Source organism: Rattus norvegicus, chromosome 1 (assembly GCF_021556685.1).
Source record: "Rattus norvegicus strain SHRSP/BbbUtx chromosome 1, alternate assembly SHRSP_T2T, whole genome shotgun sequence".
Taxonomy (NCBI): Eukaryota; Metazoa; Chordata; class Mammalia; order Rodentia; family Muridae; genus Rattus; species Rattus norvegicus.
The window spans coordinates 205,159,922-205,173,576 of NC_141534.1; positions in this window are offsets into that span (position 1 = coordinate 205,159,922).

Genomic DNA, 13,655 nt, shown 5'->3' on the forward strand with positions numbered 1-13,655 from the left:
TCTCTCTCTCTCTCTCTCTCTCTCTCTCTCTCTCTCTGTGTGTGTGTGTGTGTGTGTGTGTGTGTGTGTGTGTGTGTGTGTAGTGGCTGCATATTTATAGCCCCATATTTATAGAACCCTTCAAATTCCAGTGACTTTTGGACAAAGAGCTGCCGTTTCAGCCCTTCCCTCTGAGAGATGACAGATGACACCTACAGTGTCTGCTAGTGAGGAGTCTAGCTTGCAGTAGGTGTTTAATAATGTTCCTGCTTTCCTTGTTTCAGCTCTTCAGATGCTAGTCTAAGGATGCTCTACCTTTGATGCTCACAGTTGCTTGCGATATGGAGGTGACATTATCTTTTCTTAGGATGCCTCCCTTCTTTATACTGTGCCTGATCCTTTCATTCTCCAGGCCTTAACTGAAGGTCCCTTCCTCAGAGGAGTTCTGACTACCTGACCTAAAGTCCTGGTCCTCTGCCTGACCCCATCTCAGCTCTCTGACACTGATCACTGTACAGTAGTTTTCTTTTTTCTTTTTTTTTTTTCCACGTGGAGAGGTTTAATGAGAGAAGAAGAGGAGAGGAGAGGAAAGGCCGGCCATGAGCACGTGGAGGGAAGGGGTGGGGGTAGAGAGAAAGGACAGGGAAGAGAGGAAGAGCAGGGAAGAGAAGAGAACAAAGAGAGCTACAGTTGTTTTCTTGTTCAATGTTTGAGGTCCCATGTCCTTGACCGCACACCACAAACAGATCATTCCCACTGACCAGGGCCAGGTATACAGTGGGCACTCAGGAATGGACTCTCCCAACTGCAAGCTTCGTTTCTTACTTTACCATCTGTGACTTCACTATATCCCCACGAGACATTTCAGGACTGTCCTCATGTTTAGATCAAAACGACAACAAAACAAAACAAACAAAACCAGCCATGGTGACTACACATGTGGTGACCAGAAGTGGAGGTTGGGGGCAAGGTCAGCAATCCAAGGTCATCGTGAGTCTGAGACAAGCCTGCTGGGATTCAGGAGACTTTAAAGGAAAGGAAGAAGGAGTAAGGAGGGAAAAAGAAGTTGAGGCACAGAGGTGCCCAAATCTGCAAAAAAGATCAAGTAACACGCCTGATTGTAAGCTAGACCCTTTTTACTTCCCGCTTCTCTGTGGACTTCTGGTCTGCATGTCAAAAACAAGTGGATTTGAGAAAACTTAAAATAACTTCATTTTCCTCCTTTGTCCCTGAAGCCCAGCTGGAGTGCCAGGGTGGCAGTGGCTACTGAGAGCTTTCATCTCTGACTCTGGTGGGTCCTTGCTGCCCTGCTCCCTGCCCCTCACTCACAAACCTGGGGTTAGCCAGCACTTCAGGGACCAGGAAGGAGCCCTTTGTGTGCCAGGGTCCACTTTACTCCTCTATTGGCCCTATCAATATGGCCTGTTCTCTGTGCCATAAGCACCCATGTAGCACAGATACTGCTGGAGTATTAAATGAGAAGACCTGGCACACCCGAGCTGGTCTCCATCACCATATCTTAAATGGCTGGGATGCACACTGGTGACCTCATACTCTGTGCTCATCTCTAGCCTAACCTTTGGCTCTGTTCTCTCCCCTCAGACAGGACAGTCATTCCATCCGAGAGTGTTAGTTAGATCGGAAGCTGCCCTTCTTCCTAAACTTGTGCTGAGGAAGGACACAGCTTTCTTCTATGCCATTGTAAATCAGTTTTTTCCCCCAGACAGTGTCTCACACTGCAGCTTATGGTAATCCTCCTGCCTCAGCCTCTCAAGTGTTAAACCTCTAGCAGTGAACCTTCAGTTTTGGCTTCAGTGCTAGTTTGACTTCCAATTGTTGTAATAAAACACTATCACCAAAATTAATTTGGGGAGGAAAGAGTTCATTTCATCTTACAACTCCCTAGGAAGCCAGGGCAGGTTTTCAAGGCAAGAACCTGGAAGCAGGAACTGAAGCAGAGACTGCGGTGGAATATTGCTTCCTGGCTTGTTCTCCACGGCTCCCTCAGCCCATTTTGTGATACAGCATAGGGTCACCTGTCCAGTAGTGGCACTGTTGACAGTTGGCTGGGTGCTCCTATATCGATCTTTAATGAGGAAAATGTCCCTATACTTTTGCCTACAGACCAGTCCGATGGAGATTGCTCACCCGAGGCCCCCTCTTCCCAGATTGTGTCAAGCTGACAAAAAAACACCAGCGACACAGCTTCTAAACTACTTCCGCCTCCGGTGAGACTTCAAATCCTACACATAGTCCTCATGACCAGGAAGACTTCCTAATGGCAAACCTCAGGATAATAAACAGCCCGTGGTGCTTCCACTTTTCTGTAGACCTTTGTGAGTTTAGCTACTTCCTAAAAGATTTTCTGTCTCTGCAAATATGCTTGACTTCAACATATCAGATTTAACATTTGAGAAAATACATTACAGATAACAATGCACACTGGAGCTGTAAAAGAGTGTACTATGTGTGTTGGGTGTATCCATTCTACAGTATCACAGTAGACACTGACTGCACACAGAAGGACAGCCTTCCACAGCCTGTCATCTTGTGTTTTCGTCACAGGTGCTGTCAATACATAAGAATATTAATCAGTCACAAATGTGTCTTCCAAAATCATGGCTTCATATTTGAGTGGAACGCATTAATTATATCCCATTTTGACCTAGCCTTGCCTTTAATCACCGGGTGGCATTTGTCAAATGCCACATGCCCCTGCACTTTCTGGGTTATACTTTTGTTTCGGGAATAGATGGGAACTTTAACACAAGGTTTTATATTTTGTCCTAAATTTTTTTACTTGCAAGGATACGCAGTCACATTAGTTATGTCAGATAATCCATTTTGGGCATGCATTTTCATATAAATTATGGGGTATTTTTGCCTTTCGGCTCTCTCACATAAGAAAGGGAAATCTCCAGCATGTGGAAATATGACTGATGCTATGTTCGCATGTGGGTTGGAAATAATAAGGATTATAAATGACTCACTAGGTATAGAAAATAAGGGGAGAAGACTTATTGAGGAGAAGTAAAGAGCTTGCTCTCTTTATGCACAGCTGAGAGAAGGCACCATGAAAGATATATTGCTTTTCACCTTCCTTTTATTTCTAAGGGAGTTTTTATTAACCCCTTTTTATCAATCAAAATAAATTGATTGCTGGAGAATGCAATATTTCCTGACTGTTTAAAATTATAAAACAAAATCAAAGACATGCAAGGCCACATTCCACATCTCTGGTAACTAAGAGATCAACCTTTCCTGGAGAGATTGTTAAATAATGTTAAAGATTACAAGCATCTTTCAAAACAGAGCATTCATTTAGGTAGAAGGCTGGGCCTCAAGATTGTCTGGGACTCCCACCTCTCCCAGCTGTGCTGGTGACCAGGTATGCCAGACATTGTTAGTTAATATTTATATTCCGTCGTAAAAGAACATATTTCTGTAGGGTAAATACAGTTATACCCAATAATAATGGCTCTGTATAAGGAATGATGGTCTAATAATCCAATTCTCGAGGAGAGGAAACTGGGTGACGAGGGACACATCTGTGACTCACTACCCCAAGAGGGGGTCTGGTCATTTGTAATGTCACTTGTACAGTGATTTACAGAGGGGAGAAATCAGAAAATAAAGATTTCCATCAAATTGGTGAGAAGATTTCTTTTGATCTCCACTTGTCTAAGTAGATGGTCAGAGAATTTGGGACAATAGGAATAAAACCTGGGGCAGGAGAGCTGGCTCAGGGCTAGGAACCTATACTGCTCTCGCAGAGGACCTGAGTTCAGTCCCCAGCATCTGCTTCAAATGCATTACAACTAAAACTCCAGCTCCAGGGAACTCTGATGCCTCTGGCCTCTGAGGGCACTGCACATGTGTGCACACACCCACATACATATGCACATACCCACACACGTACAAATGATTTAAAAATTGGTTGTTAAAAACTCTGGCTATTCTTCCAGGGGGCCTAGTTTTGATTCCTAGCATCCATATAGAAGCTCTGTAATCCTCTGTAACTCCAATCCTAGACAGTCTGACTCTCTCTTCTGAGGGCACCAAGCAGAGATAATGAAGCACAAGCAGTACATGCAAGAAAGACACCCGTACACAAAATACAAATTTAACCCCCACCCCAAACTGGTTACTATTTAAAATTAGATACAAACTTGCAAGGCCGAGGGTATAGCTTGGTGGTAGAGCGCTTGCTTTTGCACACACAAGGCTCTAGGTTCAATCCCCAGCATTACATAAAAAATAAAACAAAACGAAACCTAGCTTAGAAGATGGGACCAGACACGGCTCTGGTGTGAAAGAGAGGAGTTGAGTAACAGGCTCCTGAAACCCCTCGAGGCTTTAGGCAGCTCTGCGCCTCTTGCTATTCACTGCTAGGGCAATTGCTGCTTCTTCAAAGGCAGACTTCTTATGATGGACTTGGTACCCAGAGGAATAGTCACTGACCTGACTCTATACAGTTGACCAGACAGCAGAGTAGACTTGGCAGAACAGGGCTGGGCACTGCTCTTTCCCTCAGCTTCATGAAGGAAAAGACCACCCATCTGGGGGCCCTCCCCGCCTGTCTGTAAGCCTAGAAAGGTAAATAGTGGCTAAACAAAAACCTGTTCCTGAGCAAGTAATGGGCCGTGCCTCCCACTCAGGTGCCTCTCAGAACCCCTGTGAGTGTGTAATTGTTAGGAAGTGAGCAACTTCATCTTGAGATTGTAAGAAAATTACATAGCAATTCATTTATTTAGATACACTCCCGGCTATTGGAGACTGTGCGTCCTTTTTAAAAAAGAGTTATTATCTTAATTATGTGCATATGTGTGTGTGGGGGGGGTGCTATATGCACATGAATGCATGTGCCCAGAGGTCAGATATATTAAATTCCCTGGAGCTAGAGTTACAGGCTGTTCTAAGTCTCCTGATGTGGGTTACTGGGAATTGAACCCAGGTCCTCTGGAGGAGCATTGTGTGCTCTTAACCAGTGAGCCATCTGCCTAGCCCCACTGGTGGTTTGCCTTCGTGTATATCTGTGAACATGCCAGACCTCCTGGAATTGGAGCTATAGATAGTTGTGATCTGTCATGTGGGTACTGAGAATTGAACCCAGGTCCTCTGGAAGAGCAGCCAGTGATCTTAAACTGCTGAGTGATCTCTCTAAGGACTCTGAATTCTTTTTTTTTTAAAGATTTATTTATTTATAAGTATGCTGTAGCTGTCTTCAGACACACCAGAAGAGGGCATCAGATCTCATTACAGATGGTTGTGAACCGCCATGTGGCTGCTGGGATTTGAACTCAGGACCTCTGGAAGAGCAGTCAGTGCTCTTAAACACAGCCATCTTTCCAGCCCAGGACTCTGCATTCTTAAAATTCCAATCTCCTCCCTTCCTCTCTTGCTGGGTTCTGTGAGTTTCCCATATTTTTTGTAGTTTAGACTGGCTTCAAATTCGCTTAAGTAATGGAGGCTGACCTTGAATTCCTGATCAGGCTTCCTCCTCCTAAGTGGGATCCCAAGGGTTGGATACCACACACAACTTTTTCTTCTCATCAAAAAGAAAAATGATTTGTATGTTTATGTGTGTGAGTGTTTTGCCAGCATGGATGTACGCATTTGCAGTATGTGGGAGCCTGGCACCTGAGGAGGCCAGAAGGCACCGGATATCCTAGAACTGGAGTTATGGACAATTGTAAGCCGCCATAGGAATGCTGGGGAATGCATGCAGATCCTCTGAAAGAGTAGCAGGAGGTCTTAACCACTCTTAGGTCTCTCCAGCCCCAAGTTGATTTTTGTTTGTTTTTGTTTTTGAGAAAAGGCCTCATGTTACCCACCCTGGTCTCAAACTGCTGATCCTCTTGCCTCCCACCTGACAGCTGCCATCACAGGCCTGGGTTATCTTGCCTGAAGCTTGTTTTCATATCCTTGAAGAAGGAACTCTGTCAGTGAAGTTTTATAGAACAAAACCACAGAAAACATCCTGGCTGTTTAAGTCCAGGGTGGGGCTCCAGTCTGGAGAGCTTCCCATGGGAATGCAGGTCCAAACACCTCCTGCTTGCCCAGGTCATCTGATGACACTGCTTCCAAACTTCCTTCAGTCAATGCTGCCCTGCTGCCGAGGCCATGGAGTTGCATGAGGAGTGCTAAGGATGACACATTCCTGCCCGATCTGCCCAGCAGACTCTAGGGAGCTCAGGATGGATAAAAATTCAGATGACAGTAATGAATAGTAGCAAAGGATCAATCACTATTCCTTGGGCCTGGTGGCACAAACCTGAAATGCTAGGTACCTAGGAGGCAGAGGCAGGAGGATTAAGGGTTCAGTGCCACCCTGGGCTATTTGGGAAGGCCTATCTCACAGGGTAAAACAGCTGGATTTTAGCTGTGGTAGGGTGTTTGCCTAGGATGCTGAAGCCCTGGATTCTAGCCCTAGGATTGGGGGTTGGGGGGAAGAATCCACCCCCCCCCAAAAAAACCAAGAACAAGAAGTCCTTATTTCTTTTCTTGCACCCTAGAGAAATTTCTCTTGTTTATTAGAGAGGAAGCTCTTGTGATGGTAGTGGATGTTTGAGGAATGTGGCAATGATGACTGAGGTCATCGGCTTAGTTCAGTCTCAGCAGATCTGATTTCTATGCTAGGATGGTGTCTGCTACAGAAGAATCAGTCAATGACTGATTGGTTGGCCTCTGTCTACAGAGTGCCCATACAGTGAGTTAGAGAGAGAGAGAGAAAGGGAGAGAGAGAGAGAGAGAGAGAGAGAGAGAGAGAGAGAGAGAGAGAGTGTTCCTCACAATATCTACTTTGAATCCTTCTGCTAGCAGGACTGGGCAGGAGTTGGGTCTCCTTTGGCTGCTCCGGGAATCTACTCAGGGAGATGGTATCTCTGAACGCACACAGCAAGCGAGAGTTTTGTTGTCTTAGGGTTTACTGCTGTGCACAGACACCATGACCAAAGCGAGTCTTACAAAGGACAACATTTCATTGGGGATGGCTTACAGGTTCAGAGGTTCAGTCCATTATCATCAGGGCAGGAACATGGCAGCATCCAGGCAGGTGAGATCTAGAAGCTGCTGAGAGTTCTACATCTTCATCTGAAGGCTGCTGGCAGAACACTGGCTTCCAGACAGCTAGGATGAGGGTCTTAAAGCCCACACCCACAGAAGCACACCTACTCCAACAAGGCCACACCTACTTCAAAAGGGCCACACTTTCTTTTTTTTTTTAATATTTATTTATTTATTTTATGTATATGACGAGTACACTGCAGCTGTCTTCAGACACACCAGAAGAGGGCATCAGATCTCATTACAGATGGTCGTAAGCCACCATGTGGTTGCTGGGAATTGAACTCAGGACCTCGGGAAGAGCAGTCGGTGCTCTTAACCACTGAGCCATCTCTCCAGCCCAGGGCCACACTTTCTAATAGTGCCATTCCGTGGGCCATATACAAACCATTACACTTGTGTATTCAAGTAGCTGACCAGAACCCTGCATCTGGAAGATTCTGGCAGAAATGTGAACTCTTTGAGCCACTAGCCTGAGTCTGGCTGGCTAGTGCTTCTTAGCTTTGTAAGGAATTACTTCTAGCTCCACAGGCTGTGTTAGTTTGTGTTTTGCTGTTAGGATAAATATCTGAGGGGGGGGGGGAAATCCAAGCAGGGAAGATTTATTATTTTCTCTTGGTTTCAGAGGTTGGAGTTTGTGGTCCACTAGGGCCATTGCTGTGAGGACTTCCGTGAGGGAGTGCATCATGGTGGGGGCAGGGGCAAGGCAGAGCTTTGCAGCTCACTTTGTAGCAGCCAGGAATCAGAGAGCGGCAAAGAAGGACCAGGAATAGAGGATGTCTTTTCAGGGCACGTGCCCATTGAACACTCCCACTTCTAGGCCCAGCCTCTCCGTGCATCATATTTGGAATCCGTGAAGGGGTTATTCCAGCCAATTTTCAAAGCCCATCAGCAGGCAACCAAGTCTCCAACAACGCAGCTTTTGGGAAACTCCTGATTCAAACCACTATACACGCTATTGCCTGTGACAAGGGTGGGCTCACCTATGTCCTTGTTTCTTAGAAAAGGAACAAAAATTACAGCTGCCACACACCTTTAGTTCCAGAACTTAGGAAGCTGAAGCAGGCAGAGGCAAGCAGATCTCTGTGAGTTCGAGACCAGCCCAGTCTACGTAGTGCGTTCCAAGACAGTCAGGACTATATGGTGAGATCCTGTCTGAGAAGAGAAAGAAACAAGACTTACAAATAAGAACAGAACATTAACGTTCAGTGGACTAGGGGAATAAATGCATCTGTGTACACTGTTTATATGTAAAGCACTTTGACTCAGAAAAGACAGGATGCACGGCTGCAAGCTTAGGCTGTGCAGTATCCTGAGCCGTATGTCTGGGGTGGTCCCTTGGGCATGGACCCCTGGAAAGTAGCTTTGCACATGGAAATGTGTGTGCCAGTGATTGTGCGAGGAGTTCTTCCTTTTCTCACCCTTTCCATCTCTGTGCTGGCAGTGCTTTCAAATATGCAGTCCAGATGTGGTGGCATTCGTAAGATCTCAAGTACTTAGCTGACTGGAATGGGAAGGGTCGGGGAAGGTATTAAAACCTCGTAGGTCAAGAAAAAAAGCAGGAAGTACCACAAGCATGGACAGAGCCTTGGAGGTGTTTGTGTTAATCCTTCCTGGGCCTCTTAGGTTGACGAGAGAATCCACTCAACAAAGACACTCTTCAGTCTCGGGTGGAGGCTGATGTCACCTGCAGCTTGGAAGCCGGCTCTACACCACACAGTTCCTTCTGGGCCAGGGTAGAGAGAGGATATGGGTGATTCAGGCTGAGGATGGAAGACTTGTAGACCCATTAAATGGTTTTAACTGAAGACTTCGGGGACAGGGCGGGGTGGGGGGCGGGAACTGCAGCAGCTGGGTTAAGTATGCTGAGCTGCATTCTCACTGACGGACTCTTCCTGAGTTGGCCTTTTGGGATCTGATCATTCAACCCCGTCCAGCCCCAGTGTTCAGCACGAGCTCCTGGTGGAGGATATGCCCGCTCATTCAGCCCGTCTTACCTACTTCGGGGAAGCCAGATTATGCGGAGCCCGTCAGACAGCACCTGCTCCTGAGAAGAAATGGAACACGTTTTATTGGCACAGCCAAGATGAAGTATGTCTTGAAATCTGTTTTACAAATAAACTCGCACATAAATTGTCCATTCTCAGCTTGGAAACCTGCTTTTTTTTGTTGTTGTTGTTCACATTCGAGGAGCTGTCAGAGGTCCCTAATAAACACTGAGCCTTATTTAGTTTACTGGATATGTAATTCTTCTTTTCTTTGGAAATAATTATTTTTCAAGCAAGTGCAGCAGAAATATAACCAATAAACATCTAGCGATGACAGCATAAACAACCTTTATAGCAGGCCCATACATCGAGCACTCCAATAAAAGCCCCTATGCCGAGAAGGGAGCGGCGAAATTGGCTGTCTTGTCCCCAGACAGAGCTCCTCCTCCTGAGAATCCAGAGACTGCTCACAGCTACTTTCCACATCTGTGCTACAGAAGTGTCTATTGGCGTGGCAGGCAGACTGTCTAGCCGCCAGAATGGCCGTGGGGTAAGGAGGAGGAGTCTGGCCTCACGGCTGGGCAATGTACAACGAATATACCTACATGGTTTGGTGACACCTGCCTCTCCGGGTCCATTGTGGGGTAAAATTCCCCATAGGACTCCAGAGGGGCCATATGAGGACCCCAGCCTTTGGCCACGCTCACTGTCAGTTCAGGCCAGATGTCACACAAGGTCTGGACGGCTATACCTATGTGTGGAACAAGAATAGCCTCTCTAGAAGACTCCCACCTCAGGATTCTGCTCATGGCTGGGTCAACCTGATCCTCACCTTTCCAGGACTCTGGGAGAGGGAGATTTCTTCAGGCCTTTCCCAGCTAAGAGCTCAGGCTGCCTCTCACTGTGCCCAAACTGGTGGGCAGCATCCGGCTGGGGTGGGGGAGAAAAGATCCTGCTGGGCCAAGTGGGCTCCAGGCTTCTCCTGGGGAGCTGTGTGTTGCAAGTCCCCAGCAGACTTGCAGGGCTCATTGGGGCTCATTTATGCTTTTATGGTAGCTCACAAGATGTTATCGCAGCTTGAGAACTGAAATTAAAATATGTATCCTTCAGGTGCAAATCCTGTACTAACAGCTTTACCGCTGCTCAGCGGGGGGCTCCATTAATCTCGCACCAGTGAAATTCCTAAGGAAATTAATTCCCTCCAGTTGGGGTTATTCTCAACTGGTCTTTGGGGGGGCGGAGTAATTGGAATTTAAGAGTCTCTCTTAAAAGAAGGGAAACCTTGGCCATTTTACTTGAGCGGCAGCCCTTTTCAGTGCCATAGTTTCTCTTCCCCCCCAACTCCCCCTTTATGCTTGTTGATTCTCTAGGTAGGGTTTACAGATTTCTACCCATGGGATGGGTATGGTCCTTGACATGGTCCTTGAATGGTTTGTTCGTGGCCTCGCAGTCCTGGCACTGGGCACGCTGAGTAAGATTTGACCATAGGAACGCAGGACAAATCATTAAAAGCTGGTGGTTAAAATACTGCACTAACAACAGTAACTAAAAAGAGCTTGGCTGTTCAGGAGCAGTAAATATCAGCTGTCACTGTCTAACCCAGCAAAGCCCTGCACCCCTGCAAGTTTATAACACAGTTGAAGGCTGAGTGACAACTAAGTGGGTAAGGTGCTCAAAGCTTGCCTCAAGCATGAGGGCCTAAATTCTATGCCCAGAACTCACTTGAAAAAAGCTGGCTATGGGGTCGGGGATTTAGCTCAGTGGTAGAGCATTTGCCTAGCAAGCGCAAGGCCCTGGGTTCGGTCCCCAGCTCCGAAAAAAAGAAAAAAAGAAAAAAAAAGAAAAGAAGAAGAAGAAGAAGAAGAAGAAGAAGAAGAAGAAGAAGAAGAAGAAGAAGAAGAAGAAGAAGAAGAAGAAGAAGAAGAAGAAAAAAGCTGGCTGTGGTGGCCCACTTATAATCCCAGTGCTGGGGAGACAGACATTCAGATCCTTGGAGTTCACTGTCTAGTCAGCCTAGCAGCCTTCTTAGAGAGTTCAAGTCAGTGAGGCTTTGTCTCAGAAACTAAGGTGGATAGCTCCTGAGGACCAGCAGAAAAGGTTGTCCCCTGGTCTTTACAAGAACATGCACACGCATGTCACACAGACAGACAGACAGACAGACAGACAGACAGACACACACACACACAGAGGAGTACACACATGCATATGTCCTTCAGTTGATTGCAAACACAAGATGGAGTTCCCTGGCTGCCTTCCCATTGAAGCATTCTCTCTCCTAGGCAAGGACTTTAGCTCCCTGGCCAGAATCCCAGGTCCTGTTTCTATGTTCAGAAGTACCTCACAGCACTCCTGGGGAAGCTTCATTGTCTTAATCTACAGGTAAAAGCAGCTGATGTGCTGGGAGGGCTGTTTCTGGTCAGGCAAATCCAACAGTTCAGGATAGCATCTTAGCAGAGGGGGGTTGAAGGTTCAGGTGTCAATCTCAGGTGGCTCTCAGTTAGGAGTCCCAGTGCCTTAAAAAGGCATCTGACACCAGTGAGTGTTATACCCAGAATGACTCTACAGGGACATAGGCCCAGATCAACTCCAATCTCTTGCTTTCCTATTTTTTCCCCACCTGCATAGAGAAAGGCCATTTGGCCATTTTCTTTTACAATAATAGCTTCTAGTTAGGGTTACTATTGCTGTGATAAAACACCATGATCAAAGCAAGTTGGGAAAGAAAGGGTTTGCTTAACTCAGTTCTATATCACTGTTCATCCCTGGTGGAAGTCAGAACAGGAACTCAAACAGGACATGATCCTGGAGGCAGGAGCTGATGCAGAGACCATGGAGGGATGCTACTTACTGGCTTGTTCAACATGGCTTGTTCAGTGTGCTTTCCTACGGAACCCAGCCTAGGGATAGCACAACCCACCATGGGCTGAGCTCTGCCCCATTAATCACTAACTAAGAAAATGCTCTCCAGGCTCACCCAGAGCCTGATTTTTTGGGAGCATTTTTTAAAACTGATGTTTCTACCTCTCAAGTAATTTTAGTGTGTTTCAAGTTGACATAAAATTAGCCAGCACACTATAAGTGTGGGTTGTTCTGAACAGGCACAAACCACTGAACCTAAAAGTGGTCAGTGTTTCCCCAAGGTTGTCTGAAGGAAAAGGTTTGACTTGAGGAGAGTTTGCAGTGGTTACAAGGGGAATTCTGGTATTGTCCTCACTGCTGTGAGTGGTCAGCTTCCTTAGCTATAAATGGGGCGAGAGCTTGAGGGATGCTGAGGGAGAAATATGCACTCCATCTAACTGCCTTGAGGGGCAAAAAGCCTCTACCCCCTCGACCAGCATAGATCTGTATACAGATGTAACTTGAGCACATCAGTTTTCTAAAATGCAGCCTGTTCCCACCCATCCTGAGCTCACTAGTCTTAGATGCTGAAGTCAGAGCATTTTCTAGGCATTGAGGCGCCTGCTGCCTCCTGGGTTATCAATATTGGCAGTGGTAACTGCAGAAAGGGTGGTGGGAGAGTTTCTCAGGATATGTCCTGCTGTTTTCCTCTGGAGCTGGTATCTGCCACTGCCATGTGCAGCACATTCCATTCAGAGGGAAAGTCAGAGTTAAAACTGCCAGGTGAGAAGTGGGGCCACATCCTAAAAAAAAAAAAACAAAAAAAAAAAACAAAAAACAAACAAACAAACAAACAAAAAACAACAAAACTCTGTAACTCTGTAACATATCGCCTCGCTGAATTACAATGTTACTAATCTCAACCCACAGAAGCAGTCTGAGTTCTTCCGAGGCAGGCAGAAGCAGGTACAGTGAGTGCAGTGGTCTTCAAACTTCCTAATGCTGGGACCTCTTAACACAGTTCCTTATGCTGTAATGACCCCCAACCATGAAATTATTTCATTGCTACATCATAACTGTAATTTTGCTGTTATGAATTATAATCTAAGTATCTGATATGTAGGCTATTTGATATGCGACCCCAAAGGAGTGGGAACTGCACAGGTTGGAAACTGCTGGGTTAGAGAATGAAGGCCTCTCATTAGCACCCCAGCTCTTCTTGTTCTTTCATATCGAGCTCTTACACTTTGGGGAACTTTCGGGAGACCTTTTTAAATGCCACATTCAGCTATATAGTTTATATACTTAAATAAAGTAATCAGAGTGGGTAACCTGTCTTAATTTTATTTTTTATTCTTTTATTAAGGCCAAGTTTCATAATGAAGCCCAGGCCCTCTGGAACTTACCATGTAACACAGGGGAGCTCAAACTCTTGATTCTCCTGCCTTAGCTTTCAGAGAGCTGGGATTCCTGGCCTACCCCATCCTGTTTCTGCAACATGGTTTTCTCCTTTCTAGTGCATTTTACCTCCAAAGTGTTCGCCCACAGTTTTTGCTTTCAGTCAACCCACTCTTTATTTTAAAAAAATGTAGATTCATATATACTTAATGTGAAAAGAAAAATGCTGGGTCTAGGAGCACATACTTGTAATCCCAGTACTTAGGTGGTGGGGGCAGGAGGATCAGGAGAACACAATAAACTTCAGCAACAACTTCAGCAAGTTGGAGGCCAGCCTGTGACACTTAAGTATGTATTTCAATTAAAAACAATAATAAATTTATGATT